The sequence below is a fragment of the Sapajus apella genome, unplaced genomic scaffold (genome assembly GCF_009761245.1).
Source record: "Sapajus apella isolate SASKATOON/1434 unplaced genomic scaffold, GSC_monkey_1.0 scaffold11, whole genome shotgun sequence".
Taxonomy (NCBI): Eukaryota; Metazoa; Chordata; class Mammalia; order Primates; family Cebidae; genus Sapajus; species Sapajus apella.
The window spans coordinates 16,059,533-16,070,461 of NW_022436951.1; the positions used below are offsets into that span (position 1 = coordinate 16,059,533).

At 33.5% G+C, this 10,929-nt stretch overlaps 1 non-coding gene across 1 annotated transcript; it reads right to left on the reverse strand.

The window, feature by feature from the left end:
* Nucleotides 1–10,355: 10,355 nt before the first annotated feature.
* LOC116552472 lies at nt 10,356–10,463 on the reverse strand. Its single transcript, XR_004269402.1, has one exon. It is a non-coding gene; the product is annotated as a U6 spliceosomal RNA (small nuclear RNA).
* Between the last annotated feature and the right edge of the window lie 466 nt (nt 10,464–10,929).

Sequence of the window (10,929 nt, forward strand, 5' to 3'; positions counted from 1 at the left end):
ACTTCACCTTACATCTGTTAGAATGGCTATTAGCAAAAAGCAAAAGATGTAACATACCCAAATCTATAAATGTCATTCACCATCTAAATATATTTAAAATAAAAACCAAATGATCATCTTAATAGATGCAAAAAACCATTCAATAAAACATATCATTGGTTTATTATAAAATCCCTCAACAAACTAAGCATTGAGGGGACATATCTCAAGATAATAAAATCTGTATATGTGAAAACCACAGCCAACATCATACTGAACAGGAAAAGCGGAAAGCATTCCTCCTAAGATCTTGAAGAGTAGAAGGATGCTCACTTTTACCAGTCCTGTTCAACATAGTACTAGAAGTCCTAGTCAGAATAATCAGTCAAGAGAAATAAATAAATGCCATCCAAATTAGAAAAGAAATAATTTAATTCTCTGTTTGCTGACACTATGATCTTATACCCAAATAACCCTAAAAACTGCTTCAAAAGACTGCTAGATTTGATAAATAAATTCAGTGAAGTCTCAAATTTCTTATAGAAATGTACCAAAATCAGTAGCATTTGTATACATGAATAATAATGAAGCTGAGAAATAAAAAATTCAATCCCATTTACAGTCATTATAAAAAATAATAAAATGCCTAGGAATATATTTAACGAAAGAAGTGAGAATGTCTACATGAAACTAGAGTATACTCATGAAAGAAACTGGGGATAACGTAAACAAATGAAAAATCATCCCATGCTCATGGATTGTAAAAATCAACACCTTTAATATAATCACACTCCCCCAAATAATCTACAGATTCAATACAATCCCTGTCAAAATACCAAAATGACTTTTACAAAATCAGAATTAAAAAGTCCTAAAATTCATATAGAGCCAAAAAAGAGCCTAAACAGCCAAAATAATCCTAAGCAAACAGAACAAAGCTGGAAGCATGACACTACCTGAATTTAAATTATACTACAAAGCTGTGGTAATCTAAACAGCAGGATATTAGTGTTAAAATAGACACCTAAACCAATGGAACAGAATACAGAATCCATATATAAAGCCATATACCTACAGTCAAATGATAGTTGACAAAACATTCACTGGGGAAAAGACACTCTTTTCAATAAGTGGTGCTGAGAAAATTGGATACCCATATACGGAAGAATAAAATTTAATTTCTATCACTTACTATATATAAATACGATGCAATATTTAAATGCAAGACTTTACAGAAACTCAACTCAATCACTGCTACCACCACCACCACAACAACAAACCATTAAAAAGTGGGCAAAGGGCATGAACAGACATTTTTCAAGAGAAGACATACAAATGGCCAACCAGCACATGAAAAAATGCTCAACATCACTAATCATCAGAGAAATGAAAATGAAAACAATGTGACATCATTTTACATCAGTCATAATGGCTGTTATTAAAAAAATTTTTAAGATGCTGGTGAGAATGTGGAGAAAAGTGAATGTTTATACACTGTCAGTGAGAATGTAAATTGATACAACCTTTATGAAAAACAGTATGGTTATTTCTCAAGAACCAAGAATACAACTACCTTTCAGTCCAGCAATTCCACTATTAGATATCTATGCAGTTTACAGATGGAGAGAAATTTGCCTCAGGATGAATCATGTTATGAGGCTCATCCATATCTAATTTAGATGATACCTAAATGAGACTTTGAACTTCAGATGTTAAAGTTGGCATTGGAATAAATTAAGACTTTTGAAGTTATTTATATGAAACAGATATGTTTTGTATGTGAGAAAGACCTGAATATTGGTGGTCCAGTGGTGGAATTCTAGGCTTTAAATATGTCTTTTTCAAAATTCAGGTGTTCCTAATGTATAACATTAAGAGGTAAACCCTTTAATAGCTGATTAAGCCATGAGGGCTTTCTCTGGTTAATAGGTTCAGGATTTTTTTTTCCCATTTATTTATTTTATTGCATTTTAGGTTTTGGGGTACATGTGAAGAACATGCAAAATTGTTGCATAGGAGCACACGTGGCAGTGTGGTTCAGGATTTTTTTAAAAGGGGGTTTCATGCAGTGTTCAGTTAGCTTACTCTCTGCCTTTTGCCATGTGAGAATACATCAAGAAGACACTCAGTAGACCAAATGTGGGTGCCTTCATCTTGGACTTCCCAGCCTCCAGAATTGTGAGAAATGAATTTCTGTTCTTTATTAATTACTCAGTCTTGGGTATTCTATTATAACAGCATAAAACAGGCTAATGAAAACATGGTTTGTACCTATATGTTTTGATGGGAATGACATTGATTCATCTTTCTTAAAGGGGTGTAAACAGTTTTCTTACCTCGCTTCTTTTTTGTAAGCAATCAGATTGTACATAGCATATAGTTGCTCTTAGAGTGAGAATGAAAATTGACACCTATTTATCCCACAAAATTTTAAAGTATAATATTAATGCACATCTTCCAGTAGTAGTTTTATTACAGTTATAAAATTACTAGCCAGAAACTGAAGTGCAGAAATGATGACATCAAGAATAAGATATCCCAGGGAGAGAATTAATGTCAAAATAATTACATGGTTCACAGTCAAGGCTGTGTGATTATTAGCAACTCTAGAGAAGCTAATTAAGTAACTCAAAAAGTGTGTTTAAGCCAGTTAAGTTGGAGTGTTTCTATGGCTTCTGAACAAATAGGTAACACCTAATAGCTGAGAATGTACTCATTAATCAAAGGAACTGAGAATTATATCACACTGATTAAAACCACATGTAGTAAAAATGCCTATTTAGTCTTCTTTTTAAATTAGATCTAAGCAAATGCGGGATGGCTACTAACTTTAATGTGTTTCTACATTCAGATAAGTTTTTCATTTTATTATTCTTTCACCATGATTTTTATAATTACTTACATTTTAGCAATTTCTTGTCCATTTTTTAAAATCAATACTTATTGTTAGCTTTTAAATAGTAAAAAATTACACCTTTGAAAATATAGAACAAACTTATTGTATGAAGCCTGAACACAGGAGAAATAGAATGTGCAGTAGTTTAGCAAATTTAAGATAAGGCTGACATGTGACATTTAATCACACTGAATAAATATTACTCAGTTATGTCTAAATCAATTTCTCTTTAAGTATTCCAAAGATTTTATTTACAAAAGAAAAATAAAACAACATAAATCCCTCTATACAGGAATATGACAGGATTATACATACTGGGAGGAAAAAAGGTATATTTTGTAAGGTGAAAAGAATCATGGAAGCCATAAATGCATTGGCAGTGCTGGGTTAAAAATCTTGCTACTCACTGCAGGCCATTGACCTTAATTCTTACTTAGGCTGTCATCATGATTTGTGGTTTATTTTGAAATACATCATTGCAAAGATTTTAGGAACGTACTCCTCAAGTTCTCATGAAATAAATACAACATGATGAATTAACTTAGCAAATAGTTTCACATTCCATGACTTTAGTGCAATTCATAACCAATTAAAGAATACATTAATATTCAGAAAATACTTGTTTCAAGAGTATTTCAATTATTCTTTTAAAAGTAAAGAAAATTACTTTTTAAATTTTAAATTTTTATTTAAATATAAATTGAAAATTTGGAGTTTTCTGTTAAGCATTAAAAATATTAAATAAAGCAAAAGATGTGGAGTGTATAGCTCTTTAAAGGATATTGATGTAATATAGATTCCGTTAGAATACAACATGAACCAGTTAGAAATGCATAACTGAATAGGAGAAACGAATATCTATAATGTCTTGCAATAGTGTTTAATTTTATATCTCACTTTATTTTTGCTTTACATATTTGCAAACTAGCTAACATTCCCTAAAATGCAGTCTAAATTTTTAGTGCTATTTTGTATTTAAAATTCTGCATTTTCAGTAGAATTTGGTGGAAAAAATGTGTTGCCCAAAATTAGAAATATTAACACAAAAATTTTTGAGGACAATAGAAAATAATTTAACATGTATTTGAATGGCTCCTAAATCTTGAAGACTGTGCTGATCTCTAGAGAATGGAAAACTGAAGAGGATGCATTTGTAATCTGACAGACTTTGCTTTTAATCCTCATTGTGAAATTATTTCATGGGTGAGTTTGAACAGGTCACTTGTTACCTATGTTTCATCCGTAAATTGGCATAATCATATTTACCTTACTGAGCTATTTTAAGAATTGGAGATGGCTTATTTCTACAACTGACAACATACTTGTCACAGAGAGATGTAAGAAAATATCCTAGGCCTTGAGCTATGTATGCAGTGCTTCCTACAATGCCTTTACACCTGGCAATCATTCCGGAACCACCTGGAGAGTCTTTAAGATGTTCCAACTGCTATGTTATTTAACACGCTAATTAAATTAGAATCTCCATATGAGGGACCTGGAAATTGATATTTGTTTAAAACTCTAGTCATTACAAGTTGTAGCCAGATTTGCGAATCGCTGATTTAAAATAAGGCAAATGGATATTGTTAATAGTCTTCAAAATTGTGTGGTCATAGCTATTAACAAATTTAATATTAAGCAACTTTGGATCAACAACCAATGGAAAAAGAGAAGTCAAAGGATCCTTGTGACAATAGCAGGAAAAAAAAACGGGAAATGAGAGAAAATAAGATAATGACATTGCTCTTAATTGAAAAGGAAATAATAATGAAGAAGCGGTGTTTTGCAAAGGAACGTCGATAGTGTTAATACAATCCTTTGATATATGTATATAATTTTGGTCAAAGTAGAAATGCAAGTTCTGAGGTTAAATTTAAAAAGTTATATGTAATGATGCATAAAACGTAATTACATATGCAAAATGGGTAATTTTGCATGTGATATGTAATTTGCTTTTGTTTAATTTGAAGTTTAGCTAAATTACTTCCTTTGCCTGTAGAGTTTGAGGTTGCTATATTTTTCTCCATTTGAGATCTTCTGAAGTATCACCTCATTTCCCTTGGAGACTTAAAACCTATGTTTAATTCAATATATATCTGTCCCAGGTGGATCTCATATAGCCATGACAGTATTAATAAGTTCATGAAATAAAAATAGACTTGATTACATATTTTATGTATTTTTATCACAGAAATTATAAATTATTAAAGATATTGGGAAATTTTTATGTATTTTTTCTAATATGTAGACAGAAGTAAATTTTTTATAAAAGTGGATTTTGTGCATCTGCTATTTGAAACTTTTCAAGAAGAGAAACTACATAGATGTGAGGTCTTCGTTTACTTACCAATTTAAAGAATGTCTCGGTTATCTATATTGCCTTTAAAAATTATAGTAAAATATATTTAGCAAATGAAACATTTGCTTATGTATAACATTTTCTTTTGAACTCAAGTTTATACTGCCATTATATCTTGCATTTATTTAACTATAATATTTAAGCCTGAAGCACATTTTTCTTACAATTTATCTTCTAACACTGTAATGATATGAAATAAATTAATGCTTATTTAAGGGTGGACCTTTCAGTTCACTGGAGCAGTCATTCATTAAATATCACCCTGTGGACATAAAAATCAAATACGCTTTCTCAAATGTTTCATTTTCAGGCAAGAATTAGATACCCCATGCCAAGAGCGTAGCTCATTAAATGCCTCCAGTTTGAAGATTTATATTTTTATTGTACGTTATCTATATACACACACACAGAATAAACGCTTCCATAAAATGTATACTTTCTAATTCCTGAAATCTTATGAATGTGATTACAATAAGGATTTGGGGATGGGGAGAATATTTTGGATGATCAAGTTTGACTCAATGTAATCACGAGAATTTTATTTATTTATTTATTTATTTATTTTTGAGATGGAATCTTGCTCTGTTTCCAGGCTGGAGTGCAGTGGCACAGTCTCGGCTCACTGCAACCAACACCACCCAGGTTCAAGCAATTCCCATGTCTCAGCCTCCCGAGTAGCTGGGACTACAGGTGCACACAACCACGTCCGGCTAATCTTTTGTATTTCAGTAGAGACGGGGTTTCCCGTGTTGGCCAGGATGGTCTCGATCTCCCAACCTCAATGTAATCATGAGAGATCTTAAAAGTGAAAGTAGAAGGTCAAACAAGTGTCAATGTCAGAGTGATGAGAGGTAAGAAAGACAGTAAAAGAAAGTCATAGCCAGGGAAGCTTGGCAGCCTCTGGAAGCTAAAAACTCCAAGTAAACAGTCTGGCTGGGAGCCTCTAGAGAGAGCATGACCATGCAGAAATCTTGATTTTCTTCCAGTAAAACTCATTTTGGAAAGCTAATTTCCAGAGCTACAAAAAAAAAAAATAAATTTCTATTATTTTAAACCGCTATGTTTGATAATTTGTTACTGCAACAATAAAAATGATTGTATATGTTTGCCTGTGTGTTGTGTATATGTAAATGGAAGTCCAAGTAGATTTAGAAGCAAAAATCCAAGGAAGCCACAAGAAATTTGTAACATAATTGCATTTCGTCTTTTTTAAATCAAGCATCAACTCATGTGAAGTTAAGATTTTAGAGAGAGAACCATGTTGTCCTCTAAGATCTGGGGCTGTGGAAATAAGCTGGCAAATTAACTATCTAATGACAGTTGGAGGGAGAATGGTAGTGACGTTCTTAACTGGCATTTATTAATGCTTTAAAGAAAACAAAAACTGAGGGATGAATGCCAGGGTGTTTTTAAAAAATAGTATGCTTGAAAGATTCTCAGTCAACAATTACTATCTGGTCTTTCTAGAATGGCGAATCAGTAGGAATATTTGACCTTGAATGAGTTAACCAGTTTCTGTTTTCTTTACTGTAAAATGATAATGGTACTATCAATTCCAAAGTTAATTGTGAAAATAACAGTATAAAATAAGACAAATATTCTGGCATATAACACATGCCCCAAAATATTAAGTGCCTTTGCTTCTGTATGCAAAACATGTCTTGCAGTAGACAGAGTAGACACATTAAAAACGATATTTGGCTGGGAATGGTGGCTCACACCTGTAAACCCAGCACTTTGGGACACTGAGATGGGAGGATCACGAGGTCAGGAGATCAAGACCATCCTGGCCAACATGGTGAAACCCCATCTGTGCTAAAAATACAAAAATTAACTGGGTGTTGTGGTACGTGCCTTTAATCCCAGCTAGTAGGGAGGCCGAGGCAGGAGAATCGTTTGAACCAGGGAGTCGAAATTTGCAGGAAGCAGAGATCTAGCCACTGCACTCTAACCTGGTGACAAAGTGAACATCTGTCTCAAAAGAAAAAAACAAAAACAAAACAGAAAGAGTAAAGTAAGTTAAGAAAAATAAGCCTCAGTGCTCATGCCTGTAATCCCAGTACTTTGGGAGGCCAAGGTGGGTGGTGGATAGGCTGAGGTCAAGAGTTTGAGATCAGGCTGATTAACATGGTGAAAATCTGTCTCTACTAAAAATACAAAAAAAAAAAAAAATTATCCAGGAGTGTGGCATGTGTCTGTAATCCCAGATATTAGGGAAGCTGATGGCAGCAGAACTGCTCGAACCTAGAAGACGGAGATTGCAGTGAGTTGAGTTTGCACCACTTTGTGCCAGCCTGAGAAACAGAACCAGATTCTGTCTCAAAAAAAAAAACAAAGAGTCTCAGCCACTGACTTTTTAGGTGTGTATGTGCTTGAGAGTCAATAAATTAAGAAATTAGAACACAAATTTCAAGTTTAATTCTGGTAAGGTCAGCTTCTCATTTGAAGAGAGAAGCTTTCCATCATGCCTTCACCTAAATATGCAGTACTCCACATATATATATATTTTCCACAATTGAGAAACATGAAAAGTATATGAACCAAATTCATAAAGCTTCCTACAACTTTAAGTTCTATTGTACCCTATTTTTCATATAAGACAAATTCCTAAAAACAGATACAATTGGCCATAAAGAAACACAGTTTTGTATTTCAGATTAAATGTATAAAACAACATGTGAAATGCTAATGACATCACATTTATTTAATAATAAAGTATTGTTATTAACATAATCTCCAAAAAATATCTTCACAGATTACTGATAGAAAAGCCTAGTTTCAAATATCTTTTTATTTTTAATCTTTTATTTCAGAATTAGAAACATTTTCAAGTAAAAAGTTCTAAGTCTATTCTATGTCACAATGATAGTCATTTCATTTAGTAATTCTACTGCCAAAATTTTTTTGTTTGCCAATTTAAATCTTATATTTGACTTTTAATGTACATACATGAGTAATGTACAAGCAGTTATTGTATTGAGAATATGAGCAAAACATTGAATTATAATTATAGACAAAAGACATAAACATTTAAAAATTATATATTTATATATCTTAAAGTATTTATACACCCAATAATATGTTATGTATGTACATTGACAAAAATAAAATGAAATGTATAGTTATAACATAGATATGGGTACCTATTTATCACTTACAAACCCTACTGTAATGGATTGAATTATCATGTTCTTCTTAAAATACATATTTTGAAACCTAATCCACAGTGAAATGGTATTTGTTAGTGGAGATTTTGGAGATAATTGGGTTATGAGAGTAGAGTCTCATTAATGGGATTAGTTCCCTTGTAAAAAGAAGCTAAATAACTCCCTTGTTCTCTCCTACCATGTGAGGATACGATGCTATGTAGGTGTTCTGCAGCCCAGAAGAGGAGCTTCATGAGAAGCCCATGATGGTGGGGTGAACCCAGGCTTTCAGCCTCCAAGCTTCGAAAAATATATTTCTGTTGTTTATAAGCCATCCAATCTATGACACTGTGTTATAGTATTCCAAACTAAGACACCTACTGACAAAGTAGACAAAATATAGCAATCAGTTATTTAATTCAAACTACTTAATCAGTGTTTGAGAATGAGAAAGAAGAGTTTTACCTTAACTCGTGCCTATTTTTAAAAACACATTTATTCGATCATATTTATGACATAGGGTAAGCCTATGACTTCCCCTATGTCAATTTCCTGGCAAACATAATTGAACAAAATAGAAAAAGACTTTTGTCCTCAAGGACTTGAATTTTACCAGAAGAAATTGACAATGAATATATGCATAACTAACAAGTAAATCATATCATAGTTTTAAAATTTTTAAATATTGAAAAAAATAAGTAGAGCAGCTGAAGATTACCAGATTTTCTTTTCTTTTAGCCTAATACGGTAAAACCTTAAAAAGACAAAGTGCTTATCTATTGATCCCCAGAAGTATTTTCACCAATAGTATCATTCTTAATTTTCAAAACTCCTCTGATAGATCCTTATCAGTAGTGACCATATAATTGAAAGACTGAAAATTGAATTGAATTTGAAAATAATGTGTTGAAGAACACTCAACTAGCAATGCCACCTTATGTAAAAAATGTGACTGTTTTTATGAGATGAAATTTTGTTAAACATTTTATTACAGATTTCTGCTAGGTATTGAAAGTTTAATATAAAATAAATGCTATCAAAGAATCCATTTAGAATACCCAGCCTATGTATGGGAAAATACCTTAAAAGTTCTATCATCGCTGGGCGTGGTGGCTCACACCTATAATCTCAGCGCTTTGGAAGGCTGAGGGTGGTAGATCACGAGCTCAGGAGTTCAGGACCAGCCTGGCCAAGATGTTGAAACCCCATCTCTACTAAAATACAAAAATTAGTCGGGCATGGTGGTAGGCATCTATAATCCCAGCTACTCAGGAGGCTGAGGCAAAGAACTTCTTGAACCCTGGGGTCGGAGGTTGCAGTGAGCCGAAATCACGCCACTGCACTCCAGCCTGGGTGACAGAGCAAGACTCGGTCTCAAAAAAAAAAAAAAAAGTTCTATTATTTTGGCAAAGGAATCAAGCCATATTTCTAGCCCCATTTACAGTTCAAATAGGCCCATTTGGTACGTCTCTTCAGGATGGAATAATGAAAGGAAAAAATCTCAGTATAGAATTCCACTCTTTGCAGATGTGTGCAGCGAAATGGTGTTATCTTTCATAATTAGCAGCAGCACAGGTTTCTAATGGTTGCCAGGTCACAGAATGACACCTGTCTAGTGGTAGTAGCCATTGCCCTCTAGTCAACATGTTTGTTTGTGTCCACAGTGCAGAAGCTGCAGAGGTGGAGGTTTCTCCCCAAGTAAGATCTTGGCTGTGTGGCTTTGAGGAGGCATGTGATGACAGAAGCCCATACACAGCTACTCTGTTCTTCCAATCATTACTTAATGATTTAATGAATGACCCATTCAATAATGAATTCCCTTTTCACTTAAAGTAGATAAAGTACTTTTGATTATTTAGCAATCAACAACCTTGACTGACATAATGAACTTAAAGAGTAGGTGGCTTCCTGGCATTCTTTCCCGTATATCTGAAACTGATTCTTTTTCTCTTCTTTTTTTTTTATTTTTTATTTTTTAAATGTGGAACGCTTCACGATTTTCGGTGTCATCCTTGCGCAGGGGCCATGCTAATCTTCTCTGTATCATTCCAATTTCAGTATATGTGCTGCCAGGTGAGGTCACTCCTATAGTTCCAGCACTTTGGGAAGCTGAGGCTGTCAGATCACCTGAGGTCAGGAGTTCAAGACCAGCCTGACCAACATGGAGAAACCCCCTCTTTTTCTCTTCTTTAGGGTTTTCACTTGAGGTCAAAGCAGAGCTACTCTGAATTTGTTGTGCTTGTTCATGCTTTGGAGGTTTTCTTTATCAAATGTATGTGTTCCTACTTAATTTAAGATCCTGCCAGTCTCCAAGGCATTCTGCTGTTCACTCTGCATCTGCCCTACACATTACATGCAACTCTGCAGGACTCTTCTAATAATACAAACCAGTGTTACCCACTTTGTTCCCATGTTTTAGTTGTTCCTCAGAGGCCTTTCTTCTGTTTTCCAACAAAAGAAATAAAACATATTCTTTATCAATTGATATGCTTTTCATCATATTTAAGAATATTTTCAGGACTTTATGAGGTGACTTCTGTATGTGGTAA